The sequence below is a fragment of the Puma concolor genome, chromosome C1 (assembly GCF_028749965.1).
Source record: "Puma concolor isolate L17-30 chromosome C1, mPumCon1.1.hap2, whole genome shotgun sequence".
Classification (NCBI taxonomy): domain Eukaryota; kingdom Metazoa; phylum Chordata; class Mammalia; order Carnivora; family Felidae; genus Puma; species Puma concolor.
Window position 1 is genome coordinate 187,971,968 of NC_141674.1, and position 16,145 is coordinate 187,988,112.

Genomic DNA, 16,145 nt, shown 5'->3' on the forward strand with positions numbered 1-16,145 from the left:
ATTATAGTACTCTAAGTTTATACTTTGGGAAAAGCTTTTTAAAGTCTTTTATTTTCTAAATTTGAAGTACAGAAGATAAATCTCTGGCATGGGCCAGACTAGAAGTATAATCAAAAAGCAAGATGTTCCTAAACCCTCCTTATCTTTTAACAGTTCAGATCCTGCTGTGGATAATCCCTAAAACTTTGGCCAGCTTCGCCAACCCCACCCACACTGTCTCCTGGGGCATTTGCACTCCAGGCCTGACAGTCTCTTGCCATTTGATGAGCTGGGCCAGCTTCTGAATTACTGCCTGGGCCTACACTCCTCCAGAACAGAGCTCCTTCAGGGCCCAGAGAATTCTTACAAGTAGAAACCAATCTCTGCAGCAGAACTCAAAGCTGCCTTGGAACTGGTCATGAGGGACAGTTGAAAACACCATCATCTTAAAAAAAAAGAATGAGCCCAGGCAGGCAGTGATTTAGAAGAGGCCAGAGACTGTCAGCCAGGACTTATACGTGTTGAATTAATGGTGTATTTATTCAACAAACAGTCGCTAAGCTCCTGCATGGATTAGTCACGGGGCCAGGCAGGAGCAGTGAACAAGAGCTCCCACTCAGTGCCTTCGCAGTGGTCTGCCAAGGGAGAGGGACCCCTTCAGATGCTTTTCTAAATCAGGTCAGTGCCCACCCCCCATGGGCTGGGTGTGTTTATTAAAAATTCTCTCCTTAAATTTTGTCTTCCCTGCACTCAGGGCCTAGGGGAGTCAGAAGTGTTTCTGGGGTTTTCTGTGTTCTTCATGAAAACAGACGCTATGACTGCAAGCTCACAGGGAGAGGGGCTTGGCCCCAACTTTGACAATAGTCTAGCCACACCAGTGCCAATTCAAATGGCCTGTGTGGATCCGTTTGCAGAGCTGGTATAGGGTCCCTCCTTGTCTTGTTAATTCTCTGCAATTCCTTCAGAGCTGCCTAATGTACATAGGGGCAGGAAACATCTATGTCAGTTTAAAAGTAAATTCACAAGTTCAATAGAACACCTTCATTCAGAAAACGAAAGTTATCCATGTGAATGTTCAAATAGGAAGAAAAAAAGCTTTCTGTATTTATCAAAAGGAAGTATGGATTTTATTTATTTTTTTAATGTTTATTTTTAGAAAGAGAGTACACAAGCGTGAGCTGGGGAGGGACAGAGAGAGGGGGAGACAGAGGATTCAAAGCAGGGTCCCTGCTGAGAGCTGTAAGGGGATGGTGCTCAACCCATGAACAGGAACAAGACCTGAGCTGAAGTCTAAGTAGGAGGCTTAACTGAGCCACCCAGGCGCCCCAGGAAATGTGCATTTTAAAGGTCTGAGAAATGGTGCCTCCCATCCAGGCCTTGATCTTTTGAGCTGTTCACAACCTTCAGCCACAGTCCTCCACTTACCCCAATATTGTGCTGCACAATATTATTACTTCCTAAGAGTGGCAAGACCTGAGAAAGGTTGGGAAGCCCCACCTATGGCTCAGGACGAGCACTGTTCAATACCATAGATAGATATGAGCTACAGGTCACTACTGAGCCCTTGAAATGAGGCTAGTCATTAATATAAAAAGGGAGGCGGACAAAACATAACAGACTCTTAAATACAGAGAACAAACAGAGGGTTACTAGAGGGATTGTGGAAGTGGGGATGGGCTAAACAGTAAGGGGCATTAAGGAATCTACTCCTGAAATCATTGTTGCACTATATGCTAACTAACTTGGATGTAAATTTTAAAAAATAATAAATTAAAAATACAAAAATAAATACATAAAAGAGGCTAGTCCAAACTTAAATGTGCTATTAAGTGCAGAATACACATTGCATTTTGAAGATATGTTACCAAAAAAAAATGTGAAATACTTCATTTATAATTTTATATTGATCAGATGTTGAAATGATAATATTGACTATATTGAGTTAAGTAAAATATTATTAAAATTAATTTCACCTGTTTCAGTTTTCTTAGTGTTGCTACTAGAACATTTTTAATTATATATGTGCCCTCCATCTGTGGCTTACATTACAGTTCTATTGGACAGCCCTGCTCTGGACAATCCTACTGCATCTTGACCTGAGAAGAAAAGATAAGAGTCAGGCTTGCTGGCAGTTAGTTAGTGGCTGTAGGAGGCCAGGAAAGGAGATCCACACTTTGGTTGCTTAAAAAAAGAGAAGAGAAGAGGGGAGAAGGGAGGGGAAGGGAGAAAAAATAGCAAAGGAAGCAATGTCTCCATTGGTTTGGGCTGCTATAACCAAGTACCAGAGGAGACTGGGTAAGCTTAAACAACAGACATTTATTTCGCACAGTTCTAGAGGGCTGAAAACCCCAAGATCAAGGTGCCAGCAGATCTTCTGTCAGGTGAAGGCTGCCTCCTGGTTCATGGAGAGCTGTCTTCATGCTGTCTTCACATGGTGGAAGGGGTGAGGGAGCACTCTGGGTTCTCTTTTTTTTTTTTTTTTTTTAATTTTTTTTTCAACATTTTTTATTTACTTTTGGGACAGAGAGAGACAGAGCATGAATGGGGGAGGGGCAGAGAGAGAGGGAGACACAGAATCGGAAACAGGCTCCAGGCTCTGAGCCATCAGCCCAGAGCCCGACGCGGGGCTCGAACTCACAGACCGCGAGATCGTGACCTAGCTAAAGTCGGACGCCCAACCGACTGCGCCACCCAGGCGCCCCTGGGTTCTCTTTTATAAAAAAGCACAAATCCCATTTGTGTGGGCTCCACCCTCATGGACTATTGAGGGCCCCACCTTCCAATACTATTACCTTAAGATTTAGGATCTCAACATATAAATTTGGGGGAGACACATTCAGTCTCTATAACAGTCTCTAAACCTCATTCATCCCTCAATCCCTCAAGTTGCCCCCCCTCCCTGAATCCTCCTAATGACTCAGCCAGACTGACTGGCCCACATCTGCCTCCCTGTTATATTTGTGTTCTGAACAACACCATTTAATAGTTTGGTTCAGCTCCACAAACATAGTCTATGTGCCCAATCCATGTGAAGTGCTGTGCTGGGGCAAGAGAGAACCATCCAAAGGACGTAAGTCCTGGCCCCAAGGAGGCCACTATCTGGTGGAAAAACAGAAACAGGCAATGGCCATACAATCTTCCCAGTGCCAGGGACTACATACTGAGGGAGCACCAAGGACTGAGAGATGTTTGCTCACTCAGAGTGTTTCTAATTCTCTCTTGTCCCCAGCTAGGTTACAAGCTTTAGAACCAGCAGCATGTCTTATTTCTTCTTCCTCCATCACCGAGCTTCAATACTCAGAAATGCTGACTGAATGGAAAAGGTTTGAGTGACATGGTAGCTTTAAAATCAGATGACTGGATTCAAATCCCAGCTCTGCCAGTTAAGCCAGCTGTTAAGTTGGGCAAGTTTTTGACCTATCTATGCCTTAGATTCCGCATTTATCAGACAGAGAAAGTAGGGTACCTACCTAATAGAGCCCCTATATTAAGTGAGCTTAACTGTAAAAGTGTTTAACACAGGGCAGGGGCACATGTTGACAACAAAATGAATGTTAACAATGGTTATTATCATGACCATGATGATTACTGGCCAGCCAGTCCTTATGTCTTCTGATTCTTCTAGTCTACACCACCATCATGGAGAAGTGAGCAGGGGAAGATGTTTGAATGAGTCACGGTGGCAGAAAAAGCTGCCCGAAGTTTGGCAGGATGTTATAAACACTAACCAACCCATTATTCCAATTTAGTGTCAGCAGAAACCCTTTAGCTACTAGGCGTGCTCAAACCTGACCTGGTTCAACAATGATCCATCTTAAGATGCAGGTGAAAAAACTTCATACAGTTCTTGATGCATAAAGGTATGTGGCAATCAATCAGTAATTGTATTGCAGTAGTTTTTGTGATTTAAACTGCTAAACTCATACTTCAAGATCTAAGGCAAAAGAGGGGAGCAGAAAGCAGGCTGAGATGTATAAAGCATTCATGTAATTATTGAACAAAGTTTTAGGGAGCAACTAAAAGTTGTGGCCAGGCATTTAAGAAATGGTGAAATTAAGTCACAGATCCCACCTTGTGAAGCTTATAATTGAATTGAATTATATATGGTCTTATGAAAGCAACACAAGTTAAAAAGATGCAGCCCAGATGTAGTCCTGTAGAAGATGAGGAGAAGATGACATCCCAGTTAATGGTAAGATCTAAACAAAGGGGCACAAAAGAAAAGCAATTCCAGGTGGATGAAAATGCAGAAGCTAAGGATGGAGGTCAGAAGAGATCCAGATATTTATCAGAACATATATAATTTTGTTTGGCTGGAGGTAGACAAGGGGAGAAATCTGGATAGAAAACTGGAAAACTAGTCTGGATCAGATCATAGATACTCTTAAATATAAGTTAACAAGTTCAAGTTTTATTCTGTCCACAGTGAAGACTTCTGATGGTTTTTGTCAAAGAAATTACATAATCAGGGAGATTTACTCTGGTGGAAGGTATAGCATGAATTAACATGAGAGATAACAGTTGGAAAGCTACTGATGGGGTCCAGAGCAGGCTGCCCCAAAATGTGCCACTCTGACCCTTCTCTGTACACCTCAAAGCAGGAAATAAATTTTTCTTATGAAGGGTGCACTTTCTACACCTGGAGAGTAGAAGGCATCTTTATCACCAGAGAGAGAGAATTCAGGACTGAGAAAACTGTATAAACAAACCTTGTTACTTCTTCATTAATTTGCTACCCCAAGTCCAAACTTTTGTCTTGTTAACTCTTCATAAATTTCTTCTAAAAGGTATAAAAAGCTGCTGACTTTGGTCACTTCTTTGAATCCAATATTTCTATGAGCTCCCATACATGCAAAATTAAAATCTTTTTCTCCTGTTAATCTGTCTTGTTTAATTATTTGACCAGCCAAAGAACCTAGCAGGAAAAAAAGGGAAGTTTTCCTCCCCTACACTGCTGTAATAGTCCAGAGGTGACAAAGGCTTGAGCACCCACAGTGCTGGCAGGAATAGAAAGAGATTCAAGCAACAGCCCCTGCCCTCTGACAGGACGGGGTGGACACGGCAGAAGTCAAAGGTAAGTCTAAGTTTGTACTCAGGTGACTGGGGGAAAGTGGTAACCTTACCAGAAACAGCAACACAGGAGGAGGAGCCTGCTTTCAAAGGAAAGGTGAATTTGATTTTAGATTTATAGCCTGGTTGTCAGCCAAGGGATTTACCCAACAGACAGTTAATTCAGGATTGGCAAGAGGTCTGGGCTGCAGACAGATTTAGGAGTCATGCGTGTAATTAGTAATCAGAGCCATGAGACTGGATAAAACTCACCAGAGTGTGAAACTGCAGAGAGGGAATTAAAAGGAAAATGTAGAAGGGGAGGAGAGAGATGGAAAGAGAAGAAAATAAGAAGGAAGGAGAAAGGAAGGAATGAGTCAAGGACAGCTCAGGGAAGGAGTAGGGGCTGAGGGTAGGAGTAGGGGCAGGAAGCACTAACCACCTTGAAACTAAGGGTGGAGTGATGCGGCTCTGTGCACACAGTCATAGCAGGAGCACCCCCTCAGACACAGCCCAGCTTGCCAGAAGGAAGCGGTTACCATTAGCAAGATTCTAAAGGCCCTGAGAAGTCCCTTACTTTATGCCCCCCCACCCCACTCCCATACACACCTACTTTAAAACCCTTTCCTCTATTGGCCTGAAACCACACAATCATATTAACCCTGGCTTGGATGAAGACGCTCCAAAGCCTCTTGTTAATGTGCCCCCAAATCTAGGGGTGCTCAGTGGCCGGATGGAGCCTGGAGCCCTCTTGGCTCTCGCTGTCCCTTGCTCTTACCACACCCGTAAGGCTACCACAATGGCAACTGGCCATTCTGACCCAGGTTCTCCTGGTGCCCAAACACCCCACCTCACCCATCAGTCGGAGCCCGCCAAGGCGGGGTGCCTAGTGCCCAGGCGGGATCAATGCGTGCCCAGAAACATTTCTGCTCAGTTCAACTGACACTTGTCGCTGCCACGAGGATCCACGAACAGTCTGCTCTTTCGGAGAAAGTCCAAGGGAATGCAGTCCGTCCCTCCCACCACACCAGCTTGGGGAGGAGGATCCTTGAGGCTAGGACACCGACCCCATGTGGGGAGGGGAGGCAATCAAGCATGTGGAGGCCCATGTGCACCCACATGCACAGGTGCCCTACGCAGAAACCATGGCTGTTGGGCACACACGGCCAGCGCCATTGACCTGACCGGGTGGCGCCGCCTCCCCTACTTGCTATGCCAGCTCTGGGCCAAGCAGTGGCCCGCTCTCAGGGACCAGACTGGGTGGTGGTGAGGCCCAGTGGCGGCCACTCCTCGGAGCTGCCCCCAGGACATCCTTGTGAAGAGCACCCCTGACCTGTCTTTGAGGTCTGTCACCGCAAGGAGAAAAGGGTGGCATTTATCCTTGTGCAAAGAGAGTTTAAGTTAAATATGTTCAGGCCATTCGGACTGTTTTCTGCAGTACATTCAGTATCTCTTGGGAAGCATCTTGGTAGGAAACAGAAACTGAAAATTGTACATGACAGGAGCCAAGGAATACATTGCATAAAGAAAAGTGCCTCAAATAGCTTCAGATGTTTCTTGAACCCCTTTGTTGAACTTTCAGAAACTCAGAGTAAATATTATGCAATTCATTTGTGTTTTAATGATGCAAATGCCAACGAATGTATATTCTGCTTTCAGGAAATGGATTTTTCTTCATCTAGTGCCTGCTCAATACAGGTAAAAGGAGTTTAATTGAAACAGATACCCGGTTTCCCAAGTGTAGGAAAGGTGTATCTCCTTCCTTGAGACTGAGCAAGGAGAAAACCTTGGCAGTGTTCATTTGAGGATCTTCTCACCAGCAGCCTGGCCTCCCTGAGAATACTGGACAAAGTATTTCACTATTGCAGAAGGGCTGTCCTAATTTCCGGTGTATTCGTTTGGTATGCTCTGTACAGAACAAGGTGGTGGGCTGGACCTAGGAAATCAATAAAGAAGAACCTGGAAGGAATAGCCTGAAGAGCTGGAGCTGCCCAGGAAGGTGAGTACAGCTGGTGTGTGCTGGTTGAGCTAATTTGTCACTTAAATGGTGAGTTTTGTTGTTGCTCAGGACTTTGAATGAACCACGTGACAGATCTGTATGCTTTACCACCTTCAAGGGCCAGTTTCCAGATTACATTCACCCTCTTCCCATACCAACAGGTATTGAACTTAGATAACAAAATTCTGATCTTTGTATAGAAAGATCACCAGAAAAGAAACCTCAAATGATTGCCACCTACAAAATGTGAAATGCAGAGAGTATCATCAGCTGGAAGTTTGCAAATTTGTTACGCCTGTTTTGTTTACATGTAATGACCCCACTGAACTAAGCTAAGGTGAATAACAGTGAAAAAGGCCGTCTCTGATTGACTTTTCTTATCATGCCCCTTTGTATGTATAAAGGTATAAAGGGAAGATTTAAAACCCAGAAAATGTCTATTAAAACTGTACTATGGAGACATCATCTTATGCTTTTGGTTTCTAATGAGCAGACAAGTACTGAAAATTTTCAGAAAATTCTATTCTGTGCAATAAATACAAATTTACTTTTTAGATAAATTTTGACCCTACCAAATATTAGTGAATTCCAATTGTCCATCTTGTAAATCTTCCCTTATTTAGATAAAAGATTGGTAAAGGAAGAATTTGATAGTCCAAATATAAATTGTTTTACTTGTGTGTTTAGCTTTTTGCTCCTATTTTCATACTGAATCCTTCAGTTTCCATATCCCTCCAGTGACTACTTGCTTTTTAAGACTACGTACGTTTTTGGTTCTTTGGAAACTAAAAAGATGAGCTTTTTTTTAAACTTAAAATAACATTATGCTAATTTGACTTTGCTTTTACTCTATTTTACTTCTTATGGGAAAAAAACTAACTGAAATTTTAAATTTGCAAACAAGCTCACATGAGAAAAGGAAAAATCACAAGATTTTATGAGGCTTTTCCTTTGTTTTATATACTATTTTTGAAACAGGCTCTACACATTTTTTAATAATCATCATGGGTAAATAGGATGTGCCTACAGAGTATTCTCTGCCCTTGGTGATTTTTTCCTTTGTTTCAATTTTGATAAAAGTCTACTCTTACTTAAACTCAATAATTTTTGTTTCTGAAGTGGTTGCAGTTTGCTCATGCTAATAAGAACCTCATATAACTTGATACTAATGTCAAAAGATATAAAATAAAAGATCAGGGTTGCCTGGGTGGCTCAGCTGGTTGAGCATCTGATGTGGTTCCAGCTCAGATTATGATCCCAGAGTTTGGGGTTGGCCTCCAAGCTGAGCATGGAGCCTGCTTAAATTACTCTCTCTCTCTCTCTGTCCCTCTGCCCCTCTCCCTCCTGCTCATGCTCTATCTAAAATAAAAAACTAAAGGGCACCTGAGTGGCTCAGTCAGTTAAGCATCTGCTTTTGACTCAGGTCATGATCTCATAGTTCATGGGTTTGAGCCCCCCATCGGGCTCTGTGCTGACAGCTCAGAGCCTGGAGCCTGCTTCAGATTCTCTCTCTCTGCCCCTTCCCCACTTGTGCTCTGTCTCTCTCTGTCTCTCAAAAATAAATAAATATTGAAAAAAATTTTTTTAATAAAAAATTAAATAGAAGATAAAACAGAAGAGAATTTTTAAATAAGTACATTTGTCATTATTTGAACATATTGATTCCCTAAGTTTACTGCTATATAATTTCTTTTTAGCTAGAGTAGGTATTGTGTACATTTAATCTCTGCTTTATAGTATGTCAAAGAATTAGGAATCCTTTTAATTTTTCCACAAAAATGATGAATCTGTTTTTAAAGAAAGAAAATAAGCTTATAGAAGTTAAATAATTTTTTAGAAATAGATGAAATGTTTAAAAGAAGAAATTCTACTGCTAATTAATTACAGTGAGTTGTTTTAAAAGTTTTTACTGCTTTTAAATCATATTCCTTGTCTTCTGAATGTTTTGCATAAATTTGGGGCTCAAGAACAAAAGTTGATTTTCTGAATGACTTAAACACTAGGCAGGTCATTAGTATAAACATCTCTACCTCAAATGTATAAAAAATTGGGGCAACTCTTAAATATTCGTATTTCATATTTGCAAAATTTTTCATATTTACACATTTTTAAAATATCGTGCAATCTCTAGTTAAATGTATTAGCAGTTATGTTCCCGGGGTTTCAACAAAAAACATGGTATTTAATTCAATAAAATCAATATAGAATTTTTTCAATTGTAGGTGGTACTTCCATGATGATTTTATAAAGAAAATGAAAGCCTACATCATAACATTTCTTTTCTTAGGAAAAATGGGAGAAGGGAAAGAGTTTGTTATTTGCTTGCTATTTGTAGAGTTTCTTACTTAAGATGCTATGGCTAAAATAATTCTATTGAGCGTTTAACAATTAGTCTGTCTTAAATACTGGAGTAATCAATGATAATCCATTGTGACTAAAAAGCAAATACTTGTTTATTTTAATATACAAGTTGACAGTTTGATGGACTTTCTAAGGCTATAAGTTATCAAAGAATCATGAATTCAGTCAGTAAAATGTTAGATAAAGCAGTCACCTCCTAAGATGATTTTTGGAGATGAATGTGAAGAAACTATGGAAATAATTACATAAAACCTGTGGAAATGTTTGCCATCATTAGTTTCAACACACTAATGTTTAGCCTCATTCTGTTCATTGAATTTTTTTCCCTACGTGTGTGCCAATGAAGATTGGTTTGTATTTACTACTAAAATAGATACACTATGTTAAGGTGAGAATGGCCAAATAATTGGAGCCCGTATACTTATAGGTTAAGTTCAAAAGGCATTAATACATAATATTTTTAGTATCCAAAGCATATTCAAAAACTGTCTAGTATGGAGTATTCTAACATAAATGTTCAAATACCAAACTATAAAATATAAAACTTCTTTTTATCCAATTTTTATATATACAAATAAGCTGATTTTACAATGGTGTTGCCATGTACCCATTCAACTCAATAAGTCCTTTTTAAATTCCCCCTCGTTCCCTTTCACCTTTGTCTTTTGGGGTGCTCTTTCTTCTACATCCATCATTTTCAACAATGGGGTAGGTCTTATGGGTTATAGGAAGGGTGAAAAGGGTGACAGGCTAAGCAAGAGTTTGAAATTAGGGAGACAGTTTACATACTATACAGGTTGTCAGGAGTTTTTGTTGCAACTATAACAAGGAAAACAACAACAAATATAATAATTACCAATATTTGCATGTCACTTCCTGTTTACAGAGCATTTTCATATGCTCTACTTACCTGAAGCCTCAGAGCAACCTTACAAGTTTGCTTTGAGGTACTTAATAAGATCTTGCTTTGTTGTTTTTACTGAATCATTATATGCAACTGTCAGTTTCTTGAGGGCACGAACTGTGTCTTGTATGTTTTGAACATACACACACATTTAAACCCCTCAGAAATAAACATTCTTAAACTGACTACTGAAATTGTTAACAAATTTCAAGTGGAAGATTTGCTGGATTTGATGATAAAAGGGCTATTAAGACTGTAAGGAGACCAAGGACACCATCAAAGAGGACCGTAAGGAAAGCAGTGGCCAAGGGTCCAAAGTAAGCAGGTTGAACAGGGAAAGAAGACTCTAGGAATTCCCCTTGTCAGGGTTAATCCTGGGCCAGAGCAGCACTTCACATCCTGTATATAGAAATCCTTTTTTTTTTTTTTTTTTTTTTTAATTTGAGAGAAAGAGAGAGAATGCAGGGGAGGGGCAGAGAGGGAGAGAGACAGAGATTGAATCTTAAGCAGCCTCTACACTCAGCCCAAAGCCTGACATGGGGCTTGATCCCACAACCCTGAGATCATTATCTGAGCTGAAATCAGGAGTCCAGCACTCAACCACTGAGCCAACCAGGTGTCCCAAATTCTTCATTATTTTTAATGGCTAAATTGTTCTCCGTGGTATCTAGATATCATAGACAGCTATTTTTTCCATTGAAGTGCCTTTGTCCTAAATTTTTAATAGTACAAGCAATGCAAATTTATAAGCATAAAGTTGAACATAATGGTTATATCCAGTTTTTTTTTTTAACTTTTTATTTTTAAGAGAGAGCATGAGAAGGGGAGGAGGGCAGAAGGAGAGAGAATCTCAAGTAGGCTCCATGGTCAGCACAGAGCCGAGCATGGGGCTCAATCCCATGACCCTGGGATCATGACCTGAGCTGAAATCAAGAGTTGGACACTCAACTGACTGAGCGACCCAGGCACCCCATATAATAGCTATGTCCTCGTTCTTATTCCTAATTTTGTTTATTTGAATTTTCTCTTTTTTTTAAACAGACTTATTAGCTAGTGAAATTGTTAGATTTTCAAAAAAAAGTTTTAGTTTTATCTACTCTCTCTTTTTCTAAATTTTTTTCTGCTTTTGTTATTTTTATATACCTATGTTTACTTTCTCTTGACTTATTTTTCTTTTTCTATTTTCTTGAGTTGAAAATTTAGTTCTTTTATTTTTATTCACTCTAGGTTAAAAATAAAAACATTTGATGTTATGAAATTTCCCCCTTAATGTAGTCTTAGTTGCATCTCATAGATCTACAACCTTTTCATTGCCATTTGTTATTATAAGTCTATATTTTCTGTTTTTATTCCTTCTTTGAACCTAAATGTTTAGAATTTAAAATTTATCTGTGGCTAGATGTCTTTTATCTTTTATCATTAATTTCCATTTTGATAGCATTGTAATTAAAAAATGGTGGTTTAAAGGGAAAATAAGTAGAAAAGAAATTAGGAACAAACTTGGGGTGGGGGGAAGATAAGCGTGAGACATAGCATTAATGAGCAGAGGAGAATAAAACAAAGCATAAATAAGAAGAGGAAGTATAAAAGGGCCCAAGACAAAGCAGAGGACTGAGTGTGAGAGTTACTGGCATGGCAGTAGGTTTGGATTGTTGAATAGGGTACATGATGCAAGATAGTGTTAGGAGACCAGGAAGATATCGGGAGGGAGTATATGGGAAGAGATGCCCAGGAAAGACAGTCCGCCAAGAAAATCCAACTGCTCCTTGGTTGTGATGGTGCATGGAAGCCCAGCGAGAAATGTCTTACCTGTTGCATTCTGATGGTTTAAGTGTTAGGATAATAACCATTTTCCAGCATCATCCCTTGATCTCTGAGCTTCTTGCGTGAATTTAATTATTTCTGTATTTTCTGTTAAAATGGAGGAATGGACTTCAACACAGAAAATGAGCCAGGAACCCAAACTGAGGATCCCATCCTGCTTGTGTTATTTTCTTCATTTGAGTCATTTTTGAGTTCCTATTATGACCACTACTGTGCCATATGATAAACACAAAAGTTCATCAGCTTCTAAACATCTGCCTTGTTTTTAGCCCATGTGTGTATACCACTTCTTTTTGCTGAACAGAAAGCAGCTGTTCCCGTTTGAGAGTGACTGACCGAGGTAGCAATTACTTCCAAGCCAGAAGAAAATTCCATATTCTCACTATCTACCTACAGTACCACAGTCACCAGGGAAGCAGGAGAGGAAATGGGTTCCCTGAGCCACTCCCTAATTATTTCTTTTGTTGAGGGGTTTCATTAATGAAGCTACCCAGAAATGTCATAGCCTTCACAAGTCCCTAGGGAGGCCCGATATTTAGTAGTGATCTGTAAATGAGGATTATAATAGTTCTTGCCTCATTAATTTGGTCTGAGGATTAAATGTGCTAATACTTCAACAGTGCCTAACACATATTCAGCACTCAATAAAAACTCTTATTGTTATTCCAGAATGCAGGTGCCCTCACCACTGCAGTCATGGAGTGCGGTCCTGCAGAGAGAATGAAGCTACCAAAGAGAACACAGATACAGGATGCTCAAATTAAACAAAACCACAGCATCAAGAAATCTTTTTCATTAGAAAGTTAAAGAGACATCCAGAAAGCTGCAAAGCAAATTGGAGAGATGCCAAGACTTCAGTAGAAATCACTGATAGAGATTTCATACATAATGACTTTTCTTTGAGCAAGTGCAAAAGCAAAAAGCAAAAGAACTGTGGTGAACACTGTGAGCCGTTAAGTATAGTAGGATGTATGGTAGGACTCATAGCAGGACAAAAACAACATAGGTCATACAGAAGAGGGTCTGGAAAAAATACAGATTATTCTCAGCCACACTGCATAGGCTTATCATTAGAAGGAAGAACAAGAAATCAATAGCAGACCCACTCTAAAATCTTAACTATAAAGATCTCATTATAGTATGGATTTAGTCATTCATTAAAAAAAAAATCTTTATAATGTCATAACTGAACAAGGCGTGGTGCTAGACATTGGAGACATATAGTTAACAAGACAAATATAGACCCTGCCCACATAGAGTTTATGATCCAATGGAAGAGTTGACATTAAGTAAACACACAAATGTCATCTCAATCTTTGATAAGTGCTCCAAAGGAATACAAAGTGGTCAGTGAAGATATTGAGGGCTTTTAGATTTGAGGGTCAGACAGCTTTCTGAGAGAGCAACAGTAATGACATTCCTTAAAGGATAAGGAGGCATTACTGGGGAAAGAACAGCAGCTGATGGTGCTGGGGAATAGCACACTTGAAGGCTCTGGGGTGGAAAATGAGGGGTGTGGTCCAAGAGCTGGGATGTCTTTGCAAGGAGCATCGTCAGTGGGATGGAGAGTCTACATGGGGCAAGGCCAGACCCCCAGACTGTGTGGGCCATATTAGCATCTTGGTTTTTTCCCCCCAAATACAGGGCAAGTCACTGAAGGGCTTTAGGCACACACAATTGACATTGATGTATTTATGTTTATGTTTTAATGGGTCAATCCAGTTGCATTGTGGAACACAAGTTTGAGGGACTTGAATGGAAAAGGGAAGTCCATTTGGGAAGTGTTTGACCTGGTCATTAGAGTAAAGGCTGTGGTGGGCACAACCAAATATAAAGAGTCCTGTATCAGGCCCTAGAAGTCTCATATCTCTCTAGGTGCTCTGTATGCTACAAAGTGGCCCCCAAATCATAGGAGTCCATATGAAGTAGAAATCCTCAAGCAGTAAAACTTTTATTTGGATTAAATTTAGCCAAATGAAAAGATGTCAAGAATAACAGAAGTTTGTGAAAAGAATGGGTTTGTGAAAAGAATGAGTTTGACCCACTGAAATAAGCAGCTGGGAATGTGAGCTGTGAAATGATTGTGCTGATGTGCTGGCATTTGAAGAGTTTGCCTGGATGCAAGACAATTGAGCAATAGAGGAGTTAGATGAAGATCAAATTACTGTACAGATTTTATTAAAAGCAAAGTTGGAGATTTGGCTTAGGTCTATTGGCAAGCAGAGTTGCAAATGTTTCAGCCCTGAATTTAGCCATTCCCAATAGATTGTAGTAGGCTGTGTGATCGCAGGAGGCAATACAGGATGGAGCCTGTTTTGAGGGTTTTTGTTTTTATTGGTTCCTTCCTCTGTAAATATTGAAAATTGTATTTTACAATGGTACTGGAACAAACATACAACCCAACCTCATTTATATTCATTTTTTTCTTCTGATTTTAAAAGAAAAACATTTTCATGGACCCCTAAACTGGGAGGGATATGCCAGCAGCCCACCAGATGTCAGAATTCAGGAATTGCAGGTAGATGGGTCCTGAGATAGAGGAGGGGGACTTAACCTGGGAAGTGCCAATAACAGATAGTGTCACTCTCACAGGGTCCACCCAATGGAACCTGACTCTTTGTCCCTCCAACAAAGTATACTAGGATCCAAATAAATGTTCTGGTTCTGGGTGACTGGATTTGCATACTGACAGATTTCCTGATCCCATGGATCTGAGTACCAAGCAGCACTAAGAAATGCAGTCTGGTAACCAAAAGTAACGTTAATATGTCTCCCAAACTTTGTGTCTCTTGAAGAATGTTAATTGAAATCTGTGACTTGGGGAGTGGCTTCTGGGAAGATGGCGGCATAGGAGGATGCTGAGCTCACCGCGTCCTGCGGATCACTTAGATTCCACCCATACCTGCCTAAATAACCCAGAAAACCGCCAGAAGCCTAGCAGAACGGATTCTCCAGAGCCAAGTGGAGACAAGAGGCCCACAGAAGAGGGTAGGAAGGGCAGAGAGGCGGTGCGCACTACAGGGACTGGCGGGAGGGAGCGGGGGCGGAGGGGCAGCCCACAGGCAAAGCAGAGCCTCTGAGTCTGGCTTGCAAAAGCGGAGGGGCCGGATGGAGTGTGTTTGGACAGCAAGCGGGACTTAACACCTGGAAGGTTATAAGTTAACAGCTCTGCTCGAGAGCGGGAGGGCTGGAGGACAATGGGAGGGAGAGTTGTTGAGCCCCGGATGACAGAGCGCAGCTTGGCGGCGAACAAAGGTGCTCGCCAGCGCCATCTCCCTCGCCCATCCCCCAGCCAAAATCCCAAAGGGAACCGGTTCCTGCCAGGGAACTGGCTTGCACCGCACAAACACCGAACGCTGTACTTCTGCTGGGTCTGACTCCCTCCCGGTGCCACAGGGCCCCTCCTGAAGCGGATTACCGAAGGATAAGCGAGCTGAGCCTGCCCCTCCCGCCCCTGTGCACCTTGCCGATCCACCCAGCTAATACGCCAGATCCCCAGCACCACAAGCCTGGCAATGTGCAAGTAGCCCAGACAGGCCACACCACCCCACAGTGAATCCCACCTCTCGGAGAGGGAAAGAGAAAGTACATACCAGTCTGACTGTGGTCCCAGCGGTGCGCTGGGGGCAGACATCAGGTCTGACTGTGGCCCCGCCCACCAACGCAAGTTATTAAAGACCGCACAGGGGAAGTGCCCCGCAGTCCCGCACCACTCCAGGGACTATCCAAAATGACGAAACTGAAGAATTCCCCTCAAAAAAACCTCCAGGAAATAATGACAGCTAATGAACTGATCAAAAATGATTTAAACAATATAAGAGAAAGCAAACTTAGAATAATAGTCATAAAATTAATTGCTGGGCTTGAAAACAGTATAGAGAACAGCAGAGAATCTATTGCTACAGAGATCAAGGGACTAAGAAACAGCCAGGAGGAGCTAAAAAATGCTATTAACGAGCTGCAAAATAAAATGGAGACGACCACAGCTCAGATTGAAGAGGCAGAGGAGAGAATAGGTGAACTAGAAAA

At 41.3% G+C, this 16,145-nt stretch overlaps 1 long non-coding RNA gene across 4 annotated transcripts in view; it reads left to right on the forward strand.

The window, feature by feature from the left end:
* Nucleotides 1–14,788, forward strand: part of LOC147578620 (uncharacterized) — a 34,174-nt gene extending 19,386 nt beyond the window's left edge. For 2 of the 4 annotated variants that reach the window (XR_015255427.1, XR_015255429.1), the window contains 4 exons: nt 2,031–2,094; nt 3,735–5,053; nt 6,688–7,027; nt 12,786–14,788. This is a non-coding gene — a long non-coding RNA (uncharacterized LOC147578620). Of the gene's footprint in view, nt 1–2,030; nt 2,095–3,604; nt 5,054–6,687; nt 7,028–12,785 lie in introns of all 4 variants that reach the window. The other 2 variants (XR_015255430.1, XR_015255428.1) reach the window with 2 other exon arrangements.
* The last annotated feature ends 1,357 nt before the right edge of the window (nt 14,789–16,145 follow it).